Genomic DNA, 12,366 nt, shown 5'->3' on the forward strand with positions numbered 1-12,366 from the left:
GAATGTGGCTCTCCAGCAGGGATACGACTTCCTCAAATCCTGTCCTGAAATGAGATCCATCCTTCATGAAATCCTCCCCACTCCACCAAGAGTGTCTTTCCGCCGTCCACCTAACCTTCGTAACCTCTTAGTTCATCCCTATGAAATCCCCAAACCACCTTCCCTACCCTCTGGCTCCTACCCTTGTAACTGCCCCCGGTGTAAAACCTGTCCCATGCACCCTCACACCACCACCTACTCCAGTCCTGTAACCCGGAAGGTGTACACGATCAAAGGCAGAGCCACGTGTGAAAGCACCCACGTGATCTACCAACTGACCTGCCTACACTGTGACGCATTCTATGTGGGAATGACCAGCAACAAACTGTCCATTCGCATGAATGGACACAGGCAGACAGTGTTTGTTGGTAATGAGGATCACCCTGTGGCTAAACATGCCTTGGTGCACGGCCAGCACATCTTGGCACAGTGTTACACCGTCCGGGTTATCTGGATACTTCCCACTAACACCAACCTATCCGAACTCCGGAGATGGGAACTTGCTCTTCAATATATCCTCTCTTCCCATTATCCACCAGGCCTCAATCTCTGCTAATTTCAAGTTGCCGTCACTCATACCTCACCTGTCATTCAACATCTTTGCCTCTGCACTTCTGCCTCGCCTGACATCTCTGCCCAAACTCTTTGTCTTTAAATATGTCTGCTTGTGTCTGTATATGTGTGGATGGATATGTGTGTGTGTGTGCAAGTGTATACCCGTCCTTTTTCCCCCTAAGGTAAGTCTTTCCGCTCCCGGGATTGGAATGACTCCTTACCCTCTCCCTTAAAACCCACATCCTTTCGTCTTTCCCTCTCCTTCCCTCTTTTCTGATGAGGCAACAGTTTGTTGCGAAAGCTTGAATTCTGTGTGTATGTTTGTGTTTGTTTGTGTGTCTGTCGACCTGCCAGCACTTTCATTTGGTAAGTCACATCATCTTTGTTTTTAGATATATTTTTCCTACGTGGAATGTTTCCCTCTATTATAACCATATCATTAATGTGTTAAATATTTGACGTCACACATGTACGAGAGAAAAAGCTGAGGAAAGGCTTGAAATTATGTTTCAAGATTGTTGGAAGTCACTTAGTGCTCTTATTATCAATCACTAGATGACTACACTCTGGGTCACTTGTGCTGTATTTTAAGCAAAAGCTGGTTCTTCATGGTTCTCAGTGTTTATGACATATCTCCTGAACTATGTGTTGTATACTGATATAATACATTCAGTGGTAAATGTGGACATAGTCTGCAAACTGTGTTGTGAACAGAGTTAGTATATAATGTCGTGCCTCATGTGGCAGTTTTACTGCATCAGCAGTGGACATGAAGTAAGTGATAAACATTTTTCCTTTTATCAGTTTGTGGAGAGGCATAAATGAGAGCAAGTTTCATTAAGATTTGAAATGATGTGCAAAGATTGTTGCAAGTCATTAAATGCTCTCACTCTTAGATACTGGATGAATGTAGTCTAAGTATTTGCACACTGTCTGTTTGCTGCCTCAAGACATAAACACAGTTTCCTCCAATTGTAATACTTGTCTTACTGCATTAAATCTTTAACATAATGAGTAGATTGTGAAAGCACATAAAATTTTTAAATTCACTCAATAATTATATGGCATAATGAAAATAAAACACTTCTGTTGACGACGTTTGGTTTGTGGGGCGCTCAACTGCATGGTCATCAGTGCCCGTACAATGTCTGAGTGTTTTCACAGTCCAATTTTTTTCACAGTCCAATCTAGCCACTGTCATGAATGGTGGTGGTGATGATGATGATGATGATGAAATGATGAGGAAAACACAAACACCCAGTCTCTGGGCAGAGAAAACCTCAAGATGGCTGGGAATCAAACCTGGGATCCCGTGATCCAGAGGCAGCAACACTAACCTCTCTCTCTCTCTCTCTCTCTCTCTCTCTCTCTGCATGAAGGGCAACAGAACCACTAAACATATTGGGTTGGTCCATAATTTCGTAGCATTTTTCTGTAAGTTCAATACACACAACAGGTACACGTAACAGAGGCTGTAGTTACAATATTCTCCTTCACTATTTGCAACAGTCTACCAATACTGGGGTAACTTTTTGATTCTGTGACTGTGGAAATCATGTTTTTTCAAGGCAAAGAACTCATCCAGCCACCTTCAGAGCTCATTTTCATCTGGAAAGAAAGTTTATTGGGGGTTGTTCAATAGAGAGTGGAAAAGATCCTAGCAGAATGCAGGTGAGAATTATTGTAGACATGACTTCACACAGTCTTCCTGGTCATTATTCTTGGTCTGTGCCTGCAAGATGTCTCAGTTGCTGCCAATAAATATCAGCAGTGATGCTTACACATCGGGGAAGCAATTTATAGTACAGCACACTGTCACTGTTCCACCAGATGCATAACATTAACTTTTGTGGATGCACGCAGGTCTGTGTACAGGGAGTTGCTGCTTTTTTGGGATCAACCATTTCTTTATGTCGCTTATGTTAGCGTAAAGATACCATTTCTCATCACCAGTAATGGTATACGACAGGAATAGTTGGTGTTGTTCACGAGCCACCTGATGATGAGCAAGCAGACGTGAACATACGGCCACCCACTGAATTCTGTAATTTTGGCTTATAGCTTGCATTACCAGTACAACCAATTCTTGAACCTTTCCCATTGCATACAAATGTTGCAAGATGATTGAATGACCACAGTTCATCACATTCACAGTTCTCAAGTACACTGATGTGGATAACTGTGGATTAAAGTATTTAAACAATTTTCTTCAAACTCTGAAGGTCTTCCTGAAGGTGGAGAGTCACTAAAGTCAAAACAATCAACAATAAGAAAACCATTTTCTTGCGATTTTCTGTCCAACAGCATTATTCCCATATATGGCACAAATGTTTCATGGCTATCACACCTCTATTGAAATCAAACAGAAGAATATGTCAGAAATGTTCCGATTTCTTTACTGCATACTCCATTTTGTAGCATCTCCAGCTTCACAATCACCCAGTGACAAAATAACGTATGTTCAGTCAAATAGCAACAGTGAAATACGAACAGAAAAGTGACAATCAATAAATAAACCCAAAGCAACCTGAATACCAACATGCAAAATAAAATCACTATGAAGTTGTGCACCAACCTAGACTTTATTGCTACTCTCTTCTAACTTTCGCAAAAAATCTAAAATTTACATTAGGTCCATCAAACAACCATCTTTCTCTATTTCCATGGTGAACAGGATGTTGCTATGAATGGAGTTGAGGTGATGTAGAAATATCGTGCGAAGTATTGGACGACGACCGGCTGCAAGCCCGAAATTTGTTTGAACAGTCAATTCGCCGGGAAAATTTTAAAATTCACATATATTTGACTTGTTTGTCTTCATGACTTCTGGATTTGAGAAGCATGGGCAATACAGCATTTGTATGTCACTACACCACCTCCTCGTCTTTAACCTCTGTTGTCTTATGGTGCAGTATACAGGGTGTTACAAAAAGGTACGGCCAAATTTTCAGGAAACATTCCTCACACACAAAGAAAGAAAATATGTTATGTGGACATGTCTGGAAACACTTACTTTCCATGTTAGAGCTCATTTTATTACTTCTCTTCAAATCACATTAATCATGGAATGGAAACACACAGCAACAGAACGTACCAGTGTGACTTCAAACACTTTGTTACAGGAAATGTTCAAAATGTCCTCCGTTACCGAGGATACATGCATCCACCCTCCATCGCATGGAATCCCTGATGCACTGATGCAGACCTGGAGAGTGCCGTATTGTATCACAGCCGTCCACAATACGAGCACGAAGAGTCTCTACGTTTGGTACCGGGGTTGCGTAGACAAGAGCTTTCAAATGCTCCCATAAACGAAAGTCAAGAGGGTTGAGGTCAGGAGAGCGTGGAGGCCATGGAATTGGTCCGCCTCTACCAATCCATAAGTCACCGAATCTGTTGCTGAGAAGCGTACGAACACTTCGACTGAAATGTGCAGGAGCTCCATCTTGCATGAACCACATGTTGTGTCGTACTTGTAAAGGCACATGTTCTAGCAGCACAGGTAGAGTATCCCGTATGAAATCATGATAACGTGCTCCATTGAGCACAGGTGGACGAAACTAAAATGAGCTCTAACATGGAAATTAAGCGTTTCTGGACACATGTCCACATAACATCTTTTCTTTATTTGTGTGTGAGGAATGTTTCCTGAAAGTTTGGCCGTACCTTTTGGTAACACCCTGTATATTTACAGAAATGGAGAGCACACTTGGCTTGAACCAGGTGTCCAAGTTCATTAGAAGTAGTACATGGATATCGATATTTTGAAATATATGGCGTAGTTCATGGAAATGAGTTGAAAGTGATTGAACATTTATCTGAGCGATATGGAATATTGTGAGTTTAAAATATCCAAGCAGTAAACTGTAATTGACTACACACAGAGACTTGACATATATCATTGTACCTGAATTTGCAGCACAGGCACAATAGATAATTTGGGAAATGACTTCTATGTCACTCCTAGACATGAAAGAAAAAGGTACAAACTAAATAGATTACACAAAAAATATGTTCCCCCCAAAGACCTAAACCTTGAGGGAAAACCTGAATCTTGGCCAGCAGAAGAGCTAAATGAGCATGAATCTCGGACACTGCACATTGTACTTACAGCTACTCTCAAAAATGAAATTCGTTACAGGGAGAAAGAAAAGAGTCAATCAGTCTGAGAGAAAAGATAACTGAGGTGTGTCAGTACCATAATCTAAAACATACAGACCAGATGTTCTACAGGAAAACTTTGATTTAGGGAAGTACAGGCAAAATAGAAGCTGCAGCTGATCCCATTGTCCCAACCAAGGAACTAAACTAGAACTTGATTTTAGCGATAAACGTCATTGAACCGTAAGCAAAAAATAACTTACTGATAATTTCACAGTGGTAAATAGCAGTTTGTCGTGAAAAATTGTCTTGATCTGACAACCTCGTCGAAAAATCTGTCAGATAAGCATTTACTATAGGACGGCATTGCATGATCAAGCTTATTGTTGATCCACTACTGCTCATCATAACTGCTGCTCCCTAGACCCTGAAGCTCTGCCTGAACAACACAGCATAAACATTTGTTCTCATCAGAGCAAAAGCCTCTGTGTCGAGCACTACTACTCGGCCGTCTTATGCAAGTCCTTTTCAGTACGAGGAACCCAACTCTCCCTCCAGATATCAGAGAACCGAATAACAAAACCCAGCTTCAAAACATAGTGACATATTTATTAAACTAACAAAAATGTTTGCCTCAACGCACCCAATATCCCTTTACAGTTAATTACCATACCAGACATTCCTCATTTCCCAAATACTTTTTACTGTCATCTACTGTTGTTAATATTTTTAGCAATAGTATAGCTACCACCATTGCTGTTTGTTCTTAAGCAGTACTATTATTCTAAATTGCATTGGATAAATTCAGATCTTCTGTCAAATCATTTTCAATTTGATTTAATTTCATTACTACATATTGTGCAAATAAAACAACATAAATAAAAATCTGGACAGAAATGATTGGCATGAAGATGAGGAAGAGAGAATAGTAGATAGAACAGAAATGAAAACATTAGAAGACACACAGTGTTTAGTGATAAATAGAAAAACAGAGAACTGTTTAAACATAAGTCTCTCACACTGATATCCAGATCTTTCAATTATATTAACAGATCTTGGAGAAATAAGAAAATCTCAGATGAATTGAAATTAGGTACAATATTGTCCAATTATGAGAGAGTAGATGAAAGTAATTGCGAAAACTAAAAGAGCATTTCTCTGCTAAACTTATGGTATTAATTATATTCTGTAACAGCAACACTGAGACAAGCAGTAATTAATGAAAATATTCTGTTAAAAGAGCAAATGTGTTTTAGGATGCACAGACAATACGTTCACTATTAAAGAAATCATTGAGTAACACAGAGTTCAGTAGGAAGACACATTTACTATTCATAGACAATGTAAAGGTTTTCGATAAATAATGAAAAACTGTGGCTGATAATGAACAAAACAGGAACACCTTTTGTATGTTATAAAGGTAACTAAAAGCATGTACGGAGGAAGAAAAATCGCCAGTGCCGGAAATGGAAAATCAATGATTGGGCCAAACTTGAGAGTAAGAGAAGGATGCAGTTTGTGTTCGATTCTTTTTTATATTTATGTTGACGACATGCTGAAGCAAGTGACAAGTAAATTAATATTTTCTGCTTCAGCCAAAGGAATTATTTGTTTGCTGCTGATCAAATTGTGATTGGTAATAGTGAGAACATGCTGCAAAGAGCTGTTCATATTGTATCCATAACATCTAAGTTATACAGTCTGTTAGTATCTTCACAGAAAATTAAAGTTATGGCTTTTAGGGGCCAGCAGATAATTATCAGCAAAATAATGATGACTTGAAAACAGAAAGAGTAAACTCGTTCAACTTCTTAGAAAATACTGTATCATTCATAACAGAAATGGACACATAGAAGTAGATAGAGAGATCAATTAAATTGATGGAACAATCAGTAGAGCGCTCAGAACTGAAGCAAGAAAGGAAACTGTAGCCGATTTCTATAGAACAATGGGTGTGCTGACTACAACATGTGGAAGTGAGTCATGGACTGCAACAAAAGGAAATGAATGAAGAATACAAGCATTTGAGATGTGCTTACTAAGAATAGTTGCTGGCTGCATTCTGTCTGACAGGAGAATGAATGCAAACATTAGAAAAGAACTAAGAATGAAACGCTCAAATGTGCATATAAAAGAATACGGAAACAACTGGAAGGACTATGTGACAAGAATGGAAGACGATAGCCTATCAAAATTAATGATGATTGTTACGCAGTGGACAGAAGATATTTAGGAAGAATGAGGAATATAAGCAATTTCAACCAAGACGGTGAAACAGGCAAATGCCTAATATGTGCACAAAGAGAGAAGACGCACATCAAAAATATTATGATGTTTTAAGTAACTGATTAGTTTTGTAATTATGTATAAAACTCTTGCCTGATTTAGGGAGGATCCTAAAGGCATTGACCTGTTCAGATTAAATGAATAAATAAAAAAAATTAAACATACAAGGTGTCCCAGGAAGACTGCTCAATATTCAGGGATATAACACAAAGGGTCATTCAAAGCGAAAAACTCCATATGGACAAATGCCCTACTCTGAATGGTTTCCTAGATAGAACATACTTAATGTACACTCTTATTTATTTTATTAATCAGTACACAGCTATTGTTCACAGAGCACCACTGTAGTGTTGACGAAGTTGAGACAAATTATTTGATATCGGACACATGGTCTATGAAGTCGTAAAACTACCTCAAATTGGCTTAAAAAAGCTACCTATGCCTCAGTGTGTATGCATCACCTGAGATTTTCAGAATTCTCTCACTTCCTTCTTGCAAACTAAAGAAAAATGAGTAGGACTCTTTTATAGGAATTTTAAAGTAGTTTAGTTTTGTGCTGTGACATGTTTTTGCTAGAAGTTGTGGATTTAGTTACTCAAGAAAAATGTACAAAAGCAACATTAAATGTATTGTCTTGGGAACCAGTTGGAATAGGGCATATGTCCATATGTAGTTTCTTTGCATCAAATGATCATACCTGTCATTTGCCTAAGTATTGTTCATTTCTCCTGAGACAACCTGTGTAAATGCGCTATCATATATGTTAAAATAATTATGTAATACACATACCGTTATTTTTGTAAAGAACAGTATCTGCTAGAGCCAAACTTGGGCGCTGAGACTCTGTCAAGCAAGCAAGCAGCAAGCTGAATCACTGTGCCGAGAGCACAGAGAACATGTCGCCGTGTGGTCTGCCGTGCGAGAGTGGTGGGGAGTGGAGAGCTACCTTGCAATCCGATCTGTAGTAATGGTGGGGAGCATGGAGCTAGTGAGCTACATTGTGATCGGATCTGTGAGTGTGATGGGGAGTAGTGAGTGGTGGGGAGTACTAAGGTAGCAAGGCAGCTTGCGGTCTGACTGGTGAGAGTTGTGTGGAGGGCCGAGCCTCAGGAGGGGAGTGCTGCCTCGGTTGTGTTGCGATACGCTCTCATGTTGTCACGGCTGCGGACTGCAGCTTATGCGATCGCCGACAACACATTCTGAGTGTGACGATATGTCAAAGGATAAGAAGTAATAGCTCACTGAAAAGTATATAAACATTTATTGGGCTTCTGAAATTTGAGATTTTCTTTACAAACCAAGAAAATATTAATCTGAAAATGTTTTCTACATTAATGCAGCGTTCTTAATAACTGATATTTCTTTTTCTTTTCTGTTATATTCATGGCAGAGTAAGGCATCACATATTAGTAAGATATGCAAATCAATATGTGCACATGGTCTATAGCACAATTTTTGTAGCTCGGGAAATGTTTTCTTCAGGATGTGGCGTGGGGTGCCGTTGCAAGCGGCCTACCACAGAATTTTCGTGTGCTCATTGCTGCCGCCAGACACACATTTCAGATCAGACAATGAGCTATCATTCCCTTTTTTCGAATCGTCAATCATCCAGTCCTTAAAAGGATCCAGCTCTTAGATTGAATTCAGGAGTGGACTGCCCATCTCCAGTGATGACTATACTTGCGGGCTACCACCTCCAAAAAGAGCTGATTGAATCATAAATTTGCCATCTCATATTTCCCACATGTACAGAACAAACACACACACACCTTCCTCCCCCTCTCTCCCTTCCCCCCCCCCTCCCCCCTCTTCATGTGGTGGTGATTGCCATCATTTTCACAAACAGTTGATTACTGTGTCAGTATGTATCAAACAATATTGTAAATATGAACTGCTCTCTTTCTAATGTTTGTATTATATTCAGTTAACAGCTCATATGCATTGGGTTGTTTAATGTACATGTGAAGTTCCAGTTCGCATTGTTTGAGGCTGCCTGGTCTGCTAATAGAATTCCTTAAAGGACTTCAATTTCATGTTCTGTCATGTTGGGACTGTTAGAAACCTCAAACCTATTAGTGACAGACTTCTCAAGGCTGTAGAGAAACATCCAAGCAATATGTAACTGTAAGATATATAAAATTTGGCATGAAGTCTGGTTATTGAAACCAGAAAGTTTCAGGTACAGCACTAGTGCGTGAAATAAACATAAGCAAATCAAAGCCTAAAAATTAAGACTGGAATGTAAATCTCTCGTTCCTGGTCATGGGCATGAGCCAAAATGGAGAGTGTTGACTCTGTCCCATTGACAGTATATTTTATTGTCATAAACTTCATAAAGATGACTATGCAGTCCAGCTATTGAGTTCCAGATGGCCATGATTGTCTTGCTAGCAGACTTGTCTTTTGCAGTGTCTTCAGGCTGAAGGCTGAAATGAAGCTGGAATACTTCTAAATTCTGATACACTGTCCAGTATTTCTTCTTTCAACACCAGTGTTTAATATACTTCATACATAAATTCTCAGATTGGTAGTCTTATCACTACTATTTAGATCCAGATATCTTCAGCAATGGCATTACATTTTGACCTTAAATTACCTGCATATAACAAAACAATTTATCTGGCAATATGCTGTCCAAAGCTTGACTATGAATAAAAACAATCATCTTCAATCATTTAGGACTATAACCCACCATTTTCTGTCAAGTGGTATTAAACCTCACAATTTTATTGAAACTGACGTATTTGTCTATACTCCAGAAACATTTAATGCAGTAAAAACATTGACTCCTTCTAAAACAGTGTTTTCCCTTAGATGTTTTTTGAAACATGTAGTTAGTGTGACATTTTTGTATAAAATACTCCCTCCTTAACATGTGGGACTGTAGAGTCTGAATTTCCTGTTAAGTTGTAAGCTGTCAGACTGAATATTATAAACAGATATTGATATTTTCTTCCATTGTTTAATACTTTCTGACAGTATTTCTGCACCTACCCTTCCCTTCAATAAATTATCCAGCAATTGATAAAGTATTTGTAGATATAACGATATAGTCCAAAATGTGACAAAATTTAAATGTTCTTAAACTTTCACAAGTACCACTGATCCACCACTACTTAATTTTAACTAATAACATTTGATGTTGCAAATTGTTGTAGTCATTATGTAAACTGTCTGATTCCTCGCAATAAACATTATTTCATTACTGAGAGAAACTTAATGAAAGGTTTAAAACAGTGTGAAAGAGCACTAAAACTCCTTACTTTTCAGGGGAAACGGCAACAATTTACTGCCAGTCACTGAAGACCCACAACAGGACGTACGTGGAAGGGGTAGGTAACCCAACAGAGGTGGCAATAGACTGGATCACAAAGAACATCTACTATGTGAATGATGTGCCTGTTGGGCAAAGTGACATACAGGTGAGTGCAAGGGGGATGGAACTGATGCTCAATTTGGTTAAAACTGCTTGTCAGTTGATTCAACACCTCGGAGTAGTTCTAAAATTCAAGCACCCACCATTAGGCTGCCATCAAGTGTCGTGTCAAAGCATCGCTTCACTTGCAGTTAATAAGTAGTGCAGTGGGCATGCATAATTCTGTAGCATTTCTGTCGGCTCATTTAACTCCTTTCAGTTCAGTGGTCTCCACTGCAACTGCAGCCCAGTTTCACAAAAGCGTTGAGAGGTGCAGGCAACAGCCGATGTGAAGACACTGCAGCACTGAGTCAGATGACAAGTAGTTTCAGTAACAATGTAGACCAGAACTGGTTTCTGACCAGTGTTTTTCCCTTCCACAGGTGTGCCACCTGACTGAGAAGCTCTGTGCTGTTGTGGTGACGGCCGAACGTGGCAGTAAGATTGGCAACATTGCAGTAGATCCACTTGCTGGGTGAGTGTACAAGAAGAAATAGTAAATGTGCTGTAAGGTCTCACAATTTGTGTAAAATCAAGAGTAAGATCAAGAAATAAGAAATTTGTTGACTTTCATACTGGTAACAAAACATTACTTCAGTCTCAGTTCTCCATTAGGAAAAGTAGTTAACTTTCCTGTACATTAACTTCAGGTGAATAGTTAGTGTTGTTAGCCATCTTATATGAAGTGTGCTTCATTCTCTACAATTTGTCCTATCTTTAGTGGGATCATTTTTTTTACCCTAGCTGGCTGTTCTTGAGATCCACCTAAGTGCAAAAATGATTTTGGCCCATTCGTTGGAGACAGACTTATGTCTTATTCCAGCAGCCAGAGGTTGTGTGTGTGTGTGTGTGTGTGTGTGTGTGTGTGTGTGTGTGTGTGTGTGTGTGTGTGTGTGTGTGTGTGTGTGTCAACATCTGTGCCATATCGTAACATCCTACCCTTTTCATAATATTTTTATTATTCCATCCTGGATTTTCTATTGTTTCATTCTAATTCTCAAGTATATGATGTAGTGGAGGGTTTTCAGAAGATTGTACTATTTTTGGTATCAGTATCTTGTTGGGATGCAGTTCTCCTTAACATGTAGATTTGTGTATGATTACTGCAATAGTTAAATTTGTCAAAAAAGAGTATTATAAAAGAGCATTATACAATACAACTTTCAATGCAATTAATGAAAGATAGTAGGAAACACAAACAGCACATTTAAAATGGCAAAAATGTTAGTCTAGGTCACATTTCTATCACCACAGTGGGAGAAGTGGGTTTGTATTCATTCTTTTTGCTTTTTCCCAATCTACATAATGTCCCATTACAAATAGATAAGTAATGAGTTTGAAAGCAGTTGTGAGCTATCAGTGCTGGATTTGTGAACATGTGAGGTGTGACAATAAAATAATGTGACTTGCTGTAAGACATCTGGTTTCACTAACTAAATATTTAGTTGTCACTCTCAGTACTTTCTCTCTCTCTCTCTCTCTCTCTCTCTCTGACAGCATCACCCCCACTTCTTATAGTCGCACCTTCCTTCCTGGATGGGTACCCAAAAATGTTTATCATTCACACATTGTTTTTGAGAAATAACTTTTTGGTGGAGATGAGGTGAACTTTATTATGTTTGGTGTTTCATCTACAGATAAACCTACCAGTGGGCAAACCTCAAATCTAACAAATAACTTCATGAAATAGCAGCCTGATGAGAATGTCCTTCACATTTGAGGATTGCAATGTGAAAAACTTAATTTTAATGACATGGATCGTTGTTGACCGAAATAGCAGCCTTGCTTCAATTTTGATGTGACCATGGCTTAATAAGAGCTAATTGGATTTAGCAGCTTCAGGAGTCATTTGTAATCAGAATCCAGATGGTCAGCAATATTCAGAGTCGTAAAGCATTTGCAATAACAAATGTCAAAATGTTATACCTTTGACTTACGTGTTTTGTTTAGACACAATAATAGGCAGATAC

At 38.9% G+C, this 12,366-nt stretch overlaps 1 protein-coding gene across 1 annotated transcript in view; it reads left to right on the forward strand.

Moving 5' to 3' along the window:
- The first annotated feature begins 9,788 nt into the window (after positions 1-9,788).
- LOC126259845 (vitellogenin receptor-like) overlaps positions 9,789-12,366 on the forward strand; it is a 30,930-nt gene continuing 28,352 nt past the window's right edge. Inside the window, exons 1-2 of the mRNA XM_049956901.1 lie at positions 9,789-10,403; positions 10,780-10,871. The gene's annotated coding sequence lies outside the window, so the exon portion shown is untranslated. The remainder of the gene's footprint in view (positions 10,404-10,779; positions 10,872-12,366) is intronic.

The sequence above is a fragment of the Schistocerca nitens genome, chromosome 5 (assembly GCF_023898315.1).
Source record: "Schistocerca nitens isolate TAMUIC-IGC-003100 chromosome 5, iqSchNite1.1, whole genome shotgun sequence".
NCBI classification, from domain to species: Eukaryota; Metazoa; Arthropoda; class Insecta; order Orthoptera; family Acrididae; genus Schistocerca; species Schistocerca nitens.